Here is a 17,853-nt window from a genome sequence, read left to right on the forward strand (position 1 = left end):
AACTGAATGAATTTTAACAGGACACTGTCAAAGTACTTTTCCCCATAAGTTTTTAAAACCCTTTCAGTTCATCACTGCATATGAGAGCTCTGCAGAAGCTTGCTTTAACCGGAAAATGTTCTTTACCAAAACACTTTTCTCCAGGAAGTGCATGCTTGTTTGTTATATAGGGGAGCTGCTACCAGCACTGAGTTCTAAATTTTATTTTTAAGGACCAGCTGCCTTCAGCAGATCTGGCACAAAGGGGTTGTTAGCTATTGTTTAACAAAGTGCAGAATTTCCATAATTACTTGACTGTTACAGCCTAAAGATTTTGTGCCCTGTTGTTCGTTACACTAGCTAGTGTGCCTAATAGGAACCTGGACCCCACTGTGCTAAGCACTCTGCAAACAGGTCGTAGGTTACAGCCCGAGCCCTGAGGAGCTGGCAGTCTAAATAGACATGACAGATAAAGGCAAGAAAAAGGAAAGATTATTGTTCCCATTGCATAGATGGAGAACTGAGACCCAGAGAGATTGTGTCCTGGTGACTTGTTACTGTTAAGTTTATCAGTTCTTATGTGTCTTGCTCAAGGTCGTACAGGACTGGAACCCAGATTTCCCAACTCTCTATCCAGTGTCTTAACCAGCAGCCCATCCTTTTTTGTGTAGTAAATACACCCTGCAAGATTTAATTAATGAATCACATAAATGCTGCCAGCTGGAGCCCGTCTGGCTGGTACTCGGTCAGAGTCTTGACGTACATGTGAGGATTTGCAGTGTCTTTGTGGGCTTGGAGATAAGTGAGGTGTTAACTGACCAGTGCAATCTTCAACTCCCGTTAAAAGAATTTTTCCTAGAAGACGAAAAGTTAAAGAAAAGGGGGGGGGGGGGCGGGAAATGCTGCCATTGCTGGCCAGCTTGCCCAGCACCGCTGTCTCTTGGCATGCGCGAGCTGTAGGAGAGGGTTATCAATAAGCAACAGGGAAGCAGTTTTACATAGTTTTATTTTCTTTTAGTGCTACTGTGATCTATGAGCCGTCACAAGCAGATCTCTTCCAAAGCAGCTGTAATAAATCATAAATATTTATGGCATTTAATCATGAAGCAGCAATAGAGCAGAAGAAATAATTTTCAACCCCGTTAGGATGCACTCCACATACTTCCCAGGAGTAGCCAGAAAAAGCCCATTCTTTATTCCAGCACTAAACAGGCCCCTCATGTTCCCTCACCCTATGCCAACGGCACCTCGTCCTTCCATGCTGCCTAGAACGTGCGAGTGGAGAAAAGCCTGGAGTGAGAGTGTGCGAGACAGTAAGAGTAAATGTGAGCTGGGTTAGGAGAGAGGCGTGGCACTGCAGGTATCAGCAGGGACTTCGCAGCCCTGGACAAGGCTGGGGATAGAGTCACTGACTCAGCCGAGGAGCATCCTCTGCTGCAAATTCCTTCATTACAAGAGATGCCAGAATTCAGAGCGGAAGACGCTGTATTTTCCACCACCTGTATCAAAGGGGCCAAAGCACTAAAAAGAGGGAGATGATGGGTTTGGTCTGGATGCCTATTAGGCCGCAAGAGCTCCTGGCAGCCAGGCAGAGCTGGGGCAACTATCAGCAGCCAGATCCCAGTTTGGTTTCGTGTTTGTGCATTTTCAGGTTTGGGTATCTGTGTGATGTAGAATGTGAACCTGGCGCTCCCACATCTCAGGTGAGTGCCCTGATCAACTCTAATGGCAACCCCGATGTTCAAAGTGTCCGATGCCCAGGTAAGGAAGGCCCCCTCTGTAGACTCATCATAACCCAAGGCTTCTTCTGATGAGCCCATGACAGTCACCCTGAGCCAGGAAGTAAATCTATCATCTTAGTTTGTAACCACAACCGCCCCAGAACAAGAGGTGAGGAGGGGCAGTGCAGTGCTGAGGAGCAGTGCAGTGCTGAGCTGCAGTGGAAGTGAGGGGTGGAGAGGAACGTTTTAGCAGATCATTGCATTTGGCTGGCACTGAAGAAAGAACTAAAACCACGGCGCATCGGAGGTTGACCCTGAAGTTTAGAAAATTCATTAACCTCTGGTTCAGGATTCTGGGCAGCCAGCCCAGAAATGGGAAGCTACTGGGATCTGGGCTTTGTGGCGTTTTTCTTGGAGTGTAAGTGTCTGTAGCAGGTTGTACCTTTTTAAATATTAGCCACACCGGGTTACTTTTTCTGAATGTGTGTGGGTGATTTTAGGCTTCCCACAGAGATCATTGCTGACTCTGAGGACTCGCTTCCTTACTGTCTGTCTGTATCATTATGAGGATGATGTACAGCCCATTCTGTGTAGGCTCAACTGAAAGGTGCAGAGCCTAACAGCTCGAAACTTTAAATCTTGCTGTGGTTTTGTTGTTCCCCAGTGTCGAGTTATAGTCAGGAGCAAGGGAATGTAGGTGACATGATAGAGTTCTTCTTCCACAAGGAATGTCAATGAACTGTGCTGAGCTTGCAGCATGCCATGCAGCTACAAATACATACCTAAGATCCAGGTGAGACAAATGCAGCATAGTCAGAGCACAGGCTGACAGCCCATGTATGCCTGGCTGCTGGCGTTCCTTTTGCATTACTTCGATCATGCTCTGGAAAGGGGTAACAGGGCTTTGATTCTAACCTGTTCATCAGTGTCTCCTTGTCAGAGGGGACCTTGCTGGGAGAAGGTGGCACTCTGACTAGCTGAGGAATGTTCCAGGAACAGGACATCTCTTAGCGTGATGCATTTAACAATAGAACTCTTATGCCTTTTGGCTTCTGTGTACTGCACCTTTAAATCTCTGAGGACTCTGGCCGCCATCTTGTATTGAATTTGATGCAGACTGTTGCAGAGCAGACACACAGTGTGCATGTGTGCGCTCTCGTGGAGATTTGCTGTGCACGTTGTATCAGAAACATCCAGGGCTCCAATCCATATGAAAATATTCCTGAAGCCCCAGGGCCCTGCTGCTCTCCTCCCTGAAAAATCATTGCTCTTGTTCTTTGCCAATTATTCCTTCTCTTTTGGCTTCATGTGACTCAGAGTTGACCTCATTGCTGCTCCTTGCTTAGGGGTAGGGCTGGGGCTTGAGCGCATGTGGTCCCACTCACTGCCAACATCTAAGTAGCACGCTCACCTCCCCCCCTCACCCCACAGTCTTTGCACTTGTGGAGGCTTTTCTGGGTATCCTCTCTAGGCTAAGTTACAGAGGTACTTAGTATGGCAAATGCTGCTTCATCCTACCAGCACTTCCACATTCCCTCCTGCCCCTCCTCCACCACCTCCCTCCTATTAACACCAGCAAAGGCTGTTAAAATTAAATGGGAAGCCACAGTGAGCTAAGTGCTTATAGGGAGAGAGTCTCAAGATCAGATCACGTTTCAGAGTAGCAGCCGTGTTAGTCTATAGCCACAAAAAGAACAGGAATACGTGTAGCACCTTAGAGACTAACACATTTATTTGAGCATAAGCTTTCGTGGGAAGTGGGCTGTAGCCCACAAAAGCTTATGCTCAGATAAATGTGTTAGTCTCTAAGGTGCCACAAGATCAGAGCAGTTCCTGGGGGGATGCAGCCCCAAGCCATTTCTCAGTGGCAGATCGCTGCCAACATGGGGCAGTTTGCAGTGCTCTGGGAAACTGTTTGCTTTTAAATTGATGTCCTGTTATGACACCAAGTAAGGGGATGTGAAATACATTTCTTAAAAGCCCTTTTTCTGAAAAGGAAGGAAAATACAATACATTTGGGTACTTATTCGAGATAGATTTGATATTTTTTCCAGACTTGAGGGAAACACTTTTTTCTTTTTTTCTCCCCGTCTTCTGATCATTTCCCAAACGTCTGACAAAGATGAGATGCTGATGCAGCATGAGATAAGTGCTGAGAACCCTAAAAAGCCTGGCCAATATATATTTTTTAAAATGAGTGCCCAAAGTTAGGCTCCTAATCCATACTGAGGCACCTAAATCAATGGCCTATTTTTCAAAAGGTGTGAGCACCCCACAGATTCCACTGAGCTCACTGGGAGATGTAGGTGCTCAAAAAACAGTTTCAAAAAACAGGTTTCAGAGTAGCAGCCGTGTTAGTCTGTATCCGCAAAAAAAACAGGAGTACTTGTGGCACCTTAGAGACTAACAAATTTATTTCAGCATGAGCTTTCGTGAGCTAAAGCTCACTTCTTCGGATGCATAGAATGGAACACACAGACAGGAGATATTTATACATACAGAGAACATGAAAAGGTGGAAGTATGCATACCAACAGGCAGAGTGTAATCAATTGAGATGAGCTATCGTTAGCAGGAGGAAAAAAAACTTTTTGAAGTGATAATTAAGATGGCCCATCGCAAAAAAAACAGGAGTACTTGTGGCACCTTCAAAAAACAGGCTCTTTTATTTAGGTGACTACATATGGACTCCTTGAGCTGGATTTTCAGAGGTGCTGAGTATATGAGCCTCCCTCCCACTGACTCTAACAGGAGCTGGAGCAGTTTTGAAAATTAGGGCCCTAACCCTCAGTACCTATTTCTGAAAATTATGGTTCACTGTGTCAGAGCAAACCGGGGAATTGTCTGTATTAGTGCTTACTACGATGGAAGTCACTTAATGTGATCACATTATGTGGTGATCAGTCAATTAATTGGATCTAGACTTGTTGGAAGAGACTAACGAGCTTCCTTTTATCTACCTTATCTAATCATTTTAATTAAACAGTTTTGATTAATCAGGAAACCTCCAGTGGGAGGTTTAGGGCAGCAGCCTGAACAGGACTCTGGGAAGCTTCTTGGAATTTAGGATGTGGGGTAAAGGCTTGCAGCAAAACTACAGAACGTCCCCAAAAGTTGCAATATGCCCCCGCCCCACCATAGGCTGACCCTTCCCCCAGCGACATTGGAACCGCCTGAAAGCTTTGTTCATTCCAAAAGTTTCACGGACAGTTTGGGCTTTGAATCTGTTATCATGGCACCATGGTCATGTATCCATAGCTAATGCTGCAGCTGAGACCGAAACCTTGGCATGGATGGGAATAGTGGCAGGTCTTCTGAAATTAAGATGGCCACCTCCCTCTCTCAGCCGAAATGTCTCACTGTAACCATGGCTCTAGTTCCTATAGCAGGAGAAACGGGGGGCCGGAGAGAGAGGACATTTGAACGCTTCCCATGCTGCCTTGTTAAGAAGAGAGCATCAGTCATGTAGAGGTGTGGGAGAGGCGGAGGGCTTGCTTGCAAGAACCTTTCAGACTAGTATCATCTGCATACACGCGCTTTAACTTGCATGGCCCCTCCAGCTCCAGTAGCACGGCTCAGTATTGATCATACATCAGTTACAGAGGACAGCTGTGCTGCACAGTTTTTCTTTACCTGCAGAAAATTGGCCTTGAATCCACATTGTGAGCTGGGACTGAAATCTCTTTGTTGGAATAGTAATTGAGCGGATGTTGTCTGTAAGGGGCTGAGACTGTCACGGCTAAGAGCCTTACTTGCACTAGAGTTTCCAATAATCCTTTTATTTTTTATTTTCATTTTATGCTTAATTAAAAAGCATTCTCTTTTTGCTTCAAATACCAATCACAGTGAATTATCCCTGTTGTTCATCCCTCCCTCCAGATTGCTAAACACTTGGTCACCCTGCCTTCAGCACCCTCAGAGCCTTCCTGGGCTAGGTCTGAGCCCAGAGGCTGCTCACAACTGGGGTTTAGAGAAACTCCTCTAAGCAGTGTTCCCTTCCCAACACCGCTCTGCCAGTATGCCTGGCTCCTCTCCCTCCCCCTGCTCTTTCCCCATCGCCTGCTAGAGGAGGGGAAAACCCCAGTGAGAGACATGCTCCACACACCTCTGGGGTGATTGTTTGCCTCCCGGTTGGGGCGGGGCAAGTGATGAGCCATGAGTCACCTGGGCCTTATAAGGGGCCTGAGGGATCTCAGTTGGAGGGAGAGTGGTGAGGAAAGTCCAGTAGCTGAGGGCTGGCTGGAGAGCTGAGCCACAGGAGTAGAGCCAGCTCTTGTGCAGCTCCTAGCACATGGGGCCAGGCATCCAGGGAGCCAGTCCTGGGGCTGTTGGGTCAGAATGGGGACCAGGAACTGCTCCTTTTGTGTGGGATCCCAGAGCTAGGGCCTATACAGTCCAGGGGATTGGAGAGAAGCCCAGGAAGAGCTGTGAGTTTGAACCCAGGAGTGGCGGAAGAAGCATTAGTCTGAGTATTTGTGATGGACATTTTAAGTACCTTGGAAGGGAACTGAACTTTGAACTTGTATATGACTTAGCCGAAGGGCCCAGCCACGGAGGACCCAGACAGCCTGCAGGACGCGCAGGAGCTGGGGAGGATACCTGCAGTGTAACGGTTACACCTTGGCACCAGGGGGCAATCTGATGGTGAGTGTCCCCCTAACCCTCTCTCATAAGGGAAGTGGTCAAGGCAGGTGTTCTGTTCTACACGCCTAAAGCTGTAGGGATTGCTGGTTGTCTTCTTCCAGGCCCGACCAGCACCTTCCACTAAAACACAAACTCCACTCCCTGGTCTGCTGTTATTTTGATCCTGCCTTCCTTCTCCCACCTGGGAGTTTGTGCTTTCATAATATAATGCACTCTTCAGCCTCTGAACCTGATTTGTGGCACCAGGCAGTATTTGATGTGAACCTGCCGTTAATTATGTTTCCTTGCTAAAAATAATTGGGCAGTCTAAGTTTTGATCACCGTAATTTCATCCTAATGAATTTGTGTCAACTCATGTGACTTCTGCTTCAGCTTCAACTATAAATATGAAATTAAGTTCATTGTACAGTCTCCAGTGCATGAAGTAGTTACTTCATTGCCTGCTTTGCAAAGCTCTTTAATGAACAGATAAGAATGCAGACAAATCACTAGCTGTCCATTCTCTTCCAACTCCACTCCACCTGCAGGTTAGGAAGCAACAGTCTAACTGTGCCTGGGGGAGGGAAGGTATTGCCAGCAGCTGGAATATCAAAGAACCACCCCAAAAGCAACTGGGAAAGGCACTGATACTTCCCTCCTATAAGTGCCAGATAGCCTGCCTATACCCCCACAAGGTAGTGCTAGTTGTTTTCTAAGGCCGGTCATTTATTTATTGACTTCTAAAGTGTCCTTATCTAACAAGCTCTAAGTATATCTGCAGAAGTTTAAATAAATAACACATAGCTCATTAATCATGTCAAATTAAATGGTCTCCAGAACTGAAATAACTCAATATTAGTAGTACCCTTACTATGCTCTCTTCCCCACCCTGAGTGCCTGAATGAATAGATGGGTCTCACACCATCCTTTGAAAGCCAGTAGATTCAGGCTCTGACAGACTAATAGCAGGAAGCAAGTTTCAGAGTCAGGGGCCCTACAATGTACCACCTGTTCCCATATGTTAAATGCTATGGACTGTTAGTGAAAATGCTCCAACTGTCATGCTGCTACCTGGTGGAGGGAGAGGTGGTTTCCTGCTTAGTTAGGATACAAACTATATTTGGGGTTTATAGATCAAAAATGAACACCGTGAAATGAAATGCAGAATCCTATTGACTTTAGGAGGAGTTGCATGCAAATACTGTTAATAATTAATAATTATTATTTAATGGGGAAGAGACCAGATTCCCTATAAGTGTCCTGTGGGAGAAAAGAGCATCTTCTGCAGACACTATACAGTTGGTCCCTCCTCTGACTGATCTCTGTAGCGCTCTGTTTGTTGTTGTTCATGTTAGTCACCAAAATACCACCTACAGTGCCCATACAAAACTGTGCGTGTTAGTTAACCTCATTAAATCCTAACGGATTAGTCAGCTGTTCCTCTACCACAGAGCTGCTAGGAAACATCTAAGCCTCAAAGTTATATGGCTTGGAAAGTGATTTTCTAATTCACAAACTTCAAAGGAATTTTGAAAACCTACAACATAAGGGAGACAGCCTGACGTTAATCCACTGGAGTGCTGCTTAATGGCCTGTTTAACTTTTGTCTTGATAGGTCTTTAATAAGCAGCTAAGCATTAAGGCTGTCTTCAGATAAGCACTGGTTTAGAATTACCTCCAGGCATCACATCCTCCATATACTGTTGGGCTAATCTCCCTCCCATATGGGTGTCATCTTTTAAAAGGGCAGCTCTATCACTTGGGCCTCGTAAGGTGCCAAGGGAGTGGAAAATGCAGGAAGGTGCTCAGCTCTGAGCTGGATCAGACCCTCCAGAACAGCAGCAGATTCCCACCATGCAGCTGGAGTCTTTGCGATTTCTTTTTTTTTATAGCTTCTGCTATGACATTCCACCTTAACCAAGCAATTCCTTTCAGCCTGACCCACAAGCTTGTCATGCAGAGCTGCTAGCAGGATTTTAACATTTTGTTCTCAGCAATGGTGGCTGCAGCAAAGTTGGCAGCTTTACTATAAGTATAAAAAGGTGTGTAAAAATATAAGTGTGCTGCTTATGTTCTTTGCACAGGGTGTGCCTCTGTGTCATGTCAAGAATAGTACATTTTAGTAGCATGGTCATAACCAGCAATTTGGGCCCATATACAAGAGGACCTGACATATTATTGCCAGCCAAGCCTGGTGGTGTGGATTAAGCTGTGCAAATAATGGATTTGTCAGTTAGTTGGCAACTTTTAAAAGTTGGAGAGAATCTGTTTGGGTTGGACCATAAATGAAAAATGTTGGTGACTTAAGGTCACTTTGGGTCAAGCTACATATTTTTATTTTGACCATTTTTTAATGTTTTTATATTTTTTTAAATAAAATGAAAGTTTGAAGAAAGTAATTTCAAACTGAAAAATAATGTTTTGAAAATGTCAACATTAAACATTTAGATTTTTGATTGTTTTTTAAATGAACAATTCAGCAAAACCAATATGGATTTGCAAAATGTTTGTGTTGCCAAATCTGCCTTTTTTCCACCGGTGTGTGGGTTGTGGGTGATCTTTTATTTGTTTTTTTTAAACAAGTTTCCAACACGTTTTTGCCCCACTCCATGTGTCATCTTCCTAAGTGATAAATTCTCAGTCTGTAGGAGCCACATTGCCTGGAATAGAATTAACAAAGTACTACAACCTCCGTTCAGAATTTGTGAACGCACAAGAAGTTCATTCACCTGCATGACCTATGCAGGGAGCAAATGAAGATTGACATCTTTGTTACAGTAGCAGCGATGCTGCAATCTAACCAATAAAGATTCTTGTCCCACTCAGTGACTTTTCGCTCTGACATTGCAGAATGAACAATCCATTGTTAATTCCGAGCAATCACATTCCAGAATGGCGACTGTGTGCCAACCCAAAGGAAGCTGCAATTCAGTGACGGGTGAGTGATCATTCTGTGCAGCTTGTAAAGCACTCTGGGATCCTTTCGAATGAAAGGTGGTGCAGGAATGTAAGTCACTATTTGTTTTTCATTTCAAAGCTTCTGAAAATGACACAGGACTGAATCAGAATTTCAAAGTGTCCAGAGACACTCTGAGCTCCGAGTTAGAATGGCCACAGCATGAGCAATTGTTAGCACCAGCTACAGAGCTTATGCGTAGGAATCCCTGTGCAGCATTCAATAAGCAAGGGTTCTAAGAGCGGTAAGCTCTGATATAGGCAATAGCTTTAGAATATTATCGCTGCAGTTTGATATTTCAGTGGCACTCGGAAAGGAGGGCAACCCACCCATGTCGCAGTCTGTGCTTGGTATAATTACTTGATGCTGAACTGCTCATCCAGTTGGCCCCATAGCCACACACTGGTCAGAGGAAGCTGTCAGTTAAATCTAGCAGGCACACTTTCTGGACTGTTGACTGCAGGCCTCAGAACCATCCATGCTCTACTTTGAGGGGAAAAACAGGTTGTCCTCATATTCGAGAGCTGCAGAATGCAGTGTGTTGCTTATGCCCCATCACCATTTGATGTCACTAGAATGGTGCAGCTATACTCTTCACAACAATAGGGTTTCCCTTCCAGAGGAGGGGAAAACGTTGCAAGTGCCTCTTTAAAGCAAAACAATGGAAAAATGGGGTGCTGGAAACTGTGGTGGGGCAGGGACATGTATGGAGAGTGGGCTCCTGTGCTGTGGACTGAAATGCTGCATGGATTCAGAACAAGGCAGGGCCAGGCTGCCTGTGACTCAGCTAGATTCCCTGCAGAAGGTTGGTGTCTGACGCAGACTTTGGCATTGAGTTCTGAGCGGGTGGAGATGGCTGGTGTAATTTAAATGTTTGTTACAGCTATAGATTCCACCGCAGAATTACTGCTGAGTTTAAAAACTTCCTGCAAAATCCAAGCAGGGTTGGAGGGGTGAGCTGCCTAAGATACAGTTTGCACAGCTAGAGGTGATAGATTGGAAACCCTTTACCTCTCAGGCCTCGCCCATGGTAATGAAGCAAGGTGTGTGGGGGGGTGCTAGGGGCAGCTGGCTCATTCCATGGCCCCAGGGGTTCAGTTAATGGCCAGGGCTATCTCCTGTAGCTGGCAGGTTAGACACTACTTCACCATCTCCATGTGCACCAAATTGTTGTTGTCCCTGGCCGATAGCGAGTGATAGGAGGAGCTGATGGTCTAAGTGCAGGACTGGTGCTTGCCATCCTGGCATGCTCCCTGATCCACTGGACTGCCCGGCGCAAGTCGCTGCACCTCTCTGCACTTTAGTTGTCCTGTCTGCAAAATGGGGGTGATGAAACCTGCTTGTTTCACAGGGCTGAGGGTGGGTAAATATTTGCAATGCACCTGGGGGTGGTAAAGAGCTCTATTACCAGAAACCCTAAGTGGGAAGATATGGGTCTAGTCTCCTGAGGTGAGCAATTAGATCCCTCATTCCATTTGGGTTCTTTTCTATGGGCAAAGAGCAGCCCTTGTCTCTCGTAAGGGGAGATATGATTGAGGTCTATAAAATCATGACTGGTGTAGAGAAAGTAGATAAGGAAGTGTTGTTTACTACTTCTCATAACACAAGAACTAGGGATCACCAAATGAAATTAATAGGCAGCAGGTTTAAATCAAATAAAAGGAAGTATTTCTTCACACAACGCACAGTCAACCTGTGGAACTCCTTGCCAGAGAGTATTGTGAAGGCCAAGACCATAACAGGGTTCAGAAAAGAACTAGATAAATTTATGGAGCATAGGTCCATCGATGGCTATTAGCCAGGATGGCGAGGGATGGTGTCCCTAGCCTCTGTTTGTGAGAAGCTGGGAACGAATGACAGGGGATGGATCACTTGATGATTACCTGTTCTGTTCATTCCCTCTGGGGCACCTGGCATTGGCCACTGTCAGTGGACAGGATACTGGGCTAGATGGACCTTTGGTCTGACCCAGTAGGGCCATTCTTGTGTCCTTGTCAGCTACTGCTTTGGGAGAGCTACCAAACATGCCATCTAGAGCACTGGTTCTCAAATGTTTGTACTGGTGACCCCTTTCACATAGCAAGCCTCTGTCTGTGACCCCCCTTTTAAATTAAAAACACTTCTTTACGTATTTAACACCATTATAAATGCTGGAGGCAAAGTGGGGTTTGGGATGGAGGCTGACAGCTCACAGCCCCCCGTATAATAACCTTGTGACCCCCTTGAGGGGTCCCGACCCCCAGTTTGAGAACCCCATAGCTAGAGAGTTCCAAGAGCACCGCTGACCCTGATCTTCCTGGGGCTAGAATAATACCTGGGGCCTTGGATCAGGTGTATGTACCACCGTCTTCAAGGGGCCACTGTGGCTTTAAGCCCTGTGTGATTCTACAGGGAGTACAACTAGACATTCATGGTTTGCATGAGGCCTCACACCAGCCTGGCATTCAGAAGCTCATTGGCACTGACACAGCTTTGCTGCCTCACAGCAGCGCTGCTCAAGGCTGTCTCTTGTGTGATCAAGGGAGAGTTTCTCGCTGGGTTTCTGTTACTGTGGCACTGAGAGGCTGCAGCCAAGATCGGGGCCCTGTTGTGCTAGGTGCTGCAGGAGGCTGACACCACACAGGAAAAACCAGTCCCTGCCCTGAAGGGTTTACAATCCTAGACAAGACGGGTGAAGGGTGGGAGGGGAAACGAGCACAGAGAAGTGAAGGGACCTGCCCAAGGTCACACAGCAGCCCAGAGGTGCAGCTGGATGAACAGGAATGCTCTGGCCCCACGGTTAAACCCTGCCATGCTTCCGCTCCTGGTCTGCCTATGTCAGCAGAGTGCTTCTAGTGCATTCCAGGAGCCCCCTTCTTTCCTGCAGTGCAGGGTAGCACCAGCTGAGAACCTGCAGGACATGATGGGCCAGTCCCTCTTCCACAGGACACCTAGGAGTTTTAGCTCGTCTTTATTATTTGCTTTTCATTGCTGACCTCTCCTGCATTCTCCCCTTCCATGTGCTAACAAGGCAAACCCTGCATGGCCCCACACAACCCCAGACGCAATGAAACCGCAGAATTAATGTGGCATGAAAGAGGCGAAGCAAAAGCTGCAGAGCGCACATGGCGAGGCAATAGTCCATATCCCCCGTGTGTCACCGAGCCCAGCTCTGCCTCGTGAGAGTTGAGGTGGGAGGGCAGAAATTGCTACATGGACCCACTGGGATTCTTTCCTACAGAGTAGGGCCATGGGGTGGGACAGGGACTGCTGTACTGGTATCCATGGGTAGCGTGTTGGAGGATATTTCTTCATCACAGAACTCCTGCTTATATTCTCTTGGTATGAGGGATGGAATTTAATTCTATATGCAGGGAGGCAGTTGGTCTGGTGGACAGGGCATTGGCTTAGGTCTCATGGGACCTGGATTCTGTTCCCAGCTCCGCCAGTGACCTGGTGTGTGACCTTGGGCAAGTCCCTTCCTCTCTCTCTCTGCTTCTATTTTGTCTATTTAAACTAAAAGCTCTTCAGCGCAGGGGCTGTTTCTCACTCTGTGTCTGTGTAGTACCAACCCAATGGGGCCCTGGGCATCTGGGCACTGCTGCAGTACAAATAATAATAACAACTCTATACAGTAGTAACGATTCACTAACATTTGAATTAAACACATTGCTCTTTGAGAGCACAAAGCATTTAAAGACATGAGTTAATTAAGCGTCACAACCCTCCTGTGAGGTACAAAGATAATTGCTATTCTCATGGCACGTATCAGGAGACAGAAGGAGGGATTTATTATTGTGGTGGTGGCGGCGGCACTATTAATGTAGTGCCAGAAACATGCTTGGTAGTTTAAACCCCTAAGAGGTCCCTGCCCCAGTGGTTCACAGTGAAAACGGACCAAATCTACATAAAGGATGGATGAACTGGGAATCGAACCTGGGAGTCCTGCCTCTAATCACTGGTCTGTACGGCTCTTCATTGTTTATCTTCCATTTGTACTAGGGACTAATAAGCTCCTGGAGAGAGAGAAGCTTCTGTCATTTTCATTCCAGGCAAGAACCTGAAAGGGCAGATTATCAACTGCACCACACGCTGGGTTAGTCCCACCTCTGCCTCCTAGAGACAACAGAGCTGCCTTTTAGTAGGCAGCAACCCAAATGCAGAGGAAGGCTGAAGTACTCTGTTCATAAACATCAGAAGTATGTTAGTGTAATGGAAAAATTAAGCAGTAGAAGTTAGTAAGTTCGGTTAAATAATTTATTATGTGGTATGTTATCAGCTGAAAATCTGTTAGTAATAAAAACACACACGGAGAAGCAAGATGACATGAATATTTGATTTGCTAAGGACATCCTTTGAGAGATGCTGCAGTGCTTGTGTTTGCCTTGGGCTGCATATAGGGAGCCTTTCCCCCCATATGGGCATTTTTTTTTAAATAAGGAAAATAAATTCTCTTTCTTAGCAACCCTAGGAACAGCTTACAAAGACTCCCTGACATGCCTGTGTTGCCCTAGGAATTCTCTGATCATCTTCAAACAGTTAGTGAGTGTCCTTATTTCTCTCTTACTGGGGCTTTTTAATACATTTGAGGGTGAAATGCACCCTTGTGCTGAGGCCTAACCTGAGGCCTGGCACCACTCCAGCTTTATTTTGAGGACATAAGTTGTGTGCAGGCCTCCTGCTGGCCCTCTAAACAGCTGTGAATTTCAGTTCTGGAGATTAGGTGTTTAGATCCAGCTTTTTTTCTAGCAGGGATCGTCCAGTGGCCACTCTAGCCATGAAAACAATCAAGTTATTTACAACAGTTTGAAACAGGGCCACCCAGAGGGGGGGGGCAAGAGGGGCAATTTGCCCCGGGCCCCGCAGGGGCCCCCACGAGAGTTTTTCGGGGCCCCTGGAGCGGGGTCCTTCACTCGCTCCGGGGGCCCTGGAAAACTCTCGCAGGGCCCGGGCCCCCGGAGCTTCTTTCGCTCCCGGTCTTCGGCAGCGGGGGGTCCTTCCTCTCTGGGGTGGAAGGACCCCCTGCCGCCAAATTACCGCCAAAGCGGCACCCACTGCCGAAGTGCAGCCAGGTCTTTGGTGGTAATTCGGCGGCGGGGGGGTCCTTCCGCTCTGAGACCCGCTGCCGAAGTGCCCCGAAGACTTGCGGCGGGGATCCCCCGCCGCCGAAGAGCCGGCTGCACTTTGGTGGCAGGTCCTGCTTCGGCGGTAATTTGGCGGCGGGGGGCCCTGACGTGGGTCTTCGGGGCACTTCGGCAGCGAGTCCCGGAGCGGAAGGATCCCCCCGCTGCCAAATTACCGCTGAAGCGGGGACCCCCTGCCACCGAAGACCCCAGGTCCCCTGAGTCCTCTGGGCGGCCCTGGTTTGAAATGTCTGAGAATTTAACTTGTCCGGGAGAGATGAGTCCCAAGTATCCCAAACTTTGGCTTTAAGTTGGTTTTAATTTTTTTTTCCAAACCTGAATTTCAGAGCTCTGATTTTAGTGGGCTTCCATTTCTTGAAAGAGAAAGAATTGCCCTGGGGAGCTTATTTTTCCCAGAATATAAAATTTAGAACAGGAATCTGTTAAATTTAAAGGCAGAAGGTTAGGAGCCAAATTCCATCCTTCCTTCCCCATCACCAATCTGGGTGCAGGGGGATTTGAATGCAGACACATTCTGGGAGCTAGCCAGAGGCTTCCTGTGCACTAGTCCATAGAGGGTTGACCATTACTGGAGTGTGCAGCAGTCGTGTACAGGTCCACCAGCTATGACCCCTGAAAGAATGGGAGGTTAGGATTTCCCAGTCTTCCCTAGCACTGATGTTGGAGGAGTAGCTCTACTGCTACACCACAGCCAGGGAAGGGGAGATGTTCATAACCCAGGCCAGTCACTTGTACTCAGGCAGGGATTGAAACTGGTCCCTAGTGCATATCACTTGCCTGTTGGCCTCCCAAGAGGGGTTAATTTTGTATTTCCAACACAAGCCTATCAGCCTTGTGAGGTCTCTAGACCCTGCCAAGCAGTGCTCAACAACTCAGCTCTTTGCTTCACAGCCTTGCAAGGTTGTCAGGTTACTTTCCTGCCCTTTGCAACGATCACTGATACCTGTCCACCAAAAATATTTTTAGTGAGCAAGTAACAACAGCAGGGCTAGAGACAGAGATATTATCTCATATCTAGCAAAGAGTCCTGTGGCACCTTATAGACTAACAAACGTTTTGGAGCATGAGCTTTCGTGGGTGAATGCATCCGACGAAGTGGGTATTCACCCACGAAAGCTCATGCTCCAAAATGTCTGTCAGTCTATAAGGTGCCACAGGACTCTTTGCTGCTTTTACAGATCCAGATTAACACGGCGACCCCTCTGATACTATCTCATATCTAGGCACAGCTGTTCCCTTTGGAGTGCTGGTTGTCCTCTGTCTTTGTTCAGATTGCTTCTTATTTATAACATACATGTCTGTTTCTCCGTTGGTCTGCACCACATACAGTACTTTCTCTCCAACATTTTCAATAAGCCACTTATCTCCACAAAAGGATTACAATGTTTTTGCCATCCAGTGAAACACTGACCACTCCTCCTAATGTCTTACAATGCAGAATGCATCCTATCCTCTTAACGCTTGTTTTCACATGAGGAAGGGGAGCTTGGGGAGCTGATTTCAAAAGCTCTTTTGGTAAATGGGAATTGTTCCTTAAGCACTCTGTCTGCTCACATCTGGTCTGCTTGAGCCTAGGTACAACTAGACTTGCCTAGACAGGTAATGTCTTGCCACATTCCCACAGGGTATGTGATGAGACAGCAGAACGTGGATTGAAGGAAACACTTTGGTGTTTGGATGTCCATATAATAAATTCCATCTTTAATGGCACAAGATTTTTCCGTCAACTATAATTAAAAACCATACTGAAGGTGATGTTTCCTGTTCCCTCCAGGAATTCAGGGTTAAAAATCACCTGGCCACATTACAGATACGTAATCCTAGTGGCCTGAGCTTAGCCCAGATTCGTAAGGCTTGCAGAGGCACTGCTAGAGTCATGGCTCGGTCAATGTCTAACTGGGGCCAAGAGGTGTTAGGGCGAATGGGGAGCAAGAAGTCTGAGTTGAAAGACAGTAAAGGATGCAGCAGGGAGAGTTGGTGAGGAAAGGCTGGGAAGCTGGATGGCAGCTGTCACTGGAGGCTAAGCATTGTCCTGCAAGGATGAATGGCTGCAGAACTGAGCAAGATTTGGTTGCTGCCTCTGCAACAGAGGGTCATAACCTGGATGATGCTCCTAAGGGTTGATCTGTTAACAGCAGCATGAGGCTGTTGGGGTGGGGTCCGGACTAGTCAACCCATCTAGATTAGGCAAAGGGACCTACCTGGAAAGTGTGTGCTAGATTCCCCCTAAGGAAAGACATTACAGCACAAAAGCATTTCCCATTCAAAGAGTGTTGTTGTCCCAGGACTGGGCTGTGCTTTGGGTTTATATAGCCGCTTGTCTCTTTCCCTCCCAGCAAGACTGACAGTGCGACTGAGGTGTATGAAGGAGGATATGTTAAAATGTAATCGTAGAGTTGCCTTTTTCCTTGGAGCACATTTCACACGTGCACCATGATAGAAAAGGTGCATGCATGTAGATACATACTAGGTCCCTTCTGTGTCCATCTAGTCATGCCGTTGAGATATGTCCTCAGTTATAGTGGTCTGCCTTCGTGTTCCTCTCTCCATGAGTTACTGTTTCCCCTCGCACGCCATGTTAAATTATCAAAGCACACCAATGCTTGCCAAGTATCTGTTCAATCTCTGACCTTTACTTTTCTTACAGACTTGTCACCACTGGCTCAGCCTTGCTGACCTTAGCAAAATTATGGGCTTCTGTTTTGAGCCTTTACATTACTTTGAAAACAAGCTTGGCATGCAGCAGGGAGAAGGGATTTTGAAATGTTAAATTGCTGGGTCCCTTAAAATAGGGTGACCAGATGTCCTGTTTTTAAAGGGACAGTCTCATTTTTTGGGAATTTCCTTGCCTATTACCCCTCACCCCCTGTTTTTTCACAGTTGCTATCTGGTCACCCTACTTAAAAGACATTTACGCACTGAACAAATCCAGAACCAAATGCTTAAAAATGCCCTTGGAGAGACAAGATGAGTGAGGACCAGCTTCTGCTGGTGGAAGAGACAAACTTTCGAGCTTACACACCTTGTGTCTCTAGTATCCTGGGACCAACACAGCTACAACACTGCAGAAACCCCTTGGCTATGAGCTTTAGATGGGCAAGTGGATTTTTATGTGTTAACTGTTATGTTTTTTCAGTTGTGTGCATGGACTCCTTCAGTAGATCAGATCAGTTAGGTCTGTCTGTTTCTCATCTGCTTGTCTTATTCTTTTGTCTTGTTTTAGAGGACTGAGCACAGAAAGGGAGCCAGGAACTCATAGTTCTGCCGTTGACTACCTGTGTGGCCCTGGACTCCCTTTGACTTTATAGGGGATGATCAAAGGTCCATTGTGGTTTCCTTTACCTGTATGGCTATAGTAACAGTTCTCCCACTCATGGAGCGTTTTTAGGTCTAGCTAGAAAAATATTTGGACAAAGGAAAATGACAGTAATTGGCTCTTTGGTTAACACTGC

At 46.6% G+C, this 17,853-nt stretch overlaps 1 protein-coding gene across 4 annotated transcripts in view; it reads left to right on the plus strand.

Annotated features, from left to right (window-relative positions):
• The window catches only part of LRIG2 (leucine rich repeats and immunoglobulin like domains 2), a 151,959-nt gene that overhangs the window by 122,163 nt on the left and 11,943 nt on the right, over positions 1 to 17,853 (plus strand). For all 4 annotated transcript variants that reach the window (XM_039536405.1, XM_039536409.1, XM_039536406.1 and 1 more), the window contains one exon: positions 9,173 to 9,260. The gene's annotated coding sequence lies outside the window, so the exon portion shown is untranslated. The remainder of the gene's footprint in view (positions 1 to 9,172; positions 9,261 to 17,853) is intronic.

Source organism: Mauremys reevesii, linkage group 4 (assembly GCF_016161935.1).
Source record: "Mauremys reevesii isolate NIE-2019 linkage group 4, ASM1616193v1, whole genome shotgun sequence".
NCBI classification, from domain to species: Eukaryota; Metazoa; Chordata; order Testudines; family Geoemydidae; genus Mauremys; species Mauremys reevesii.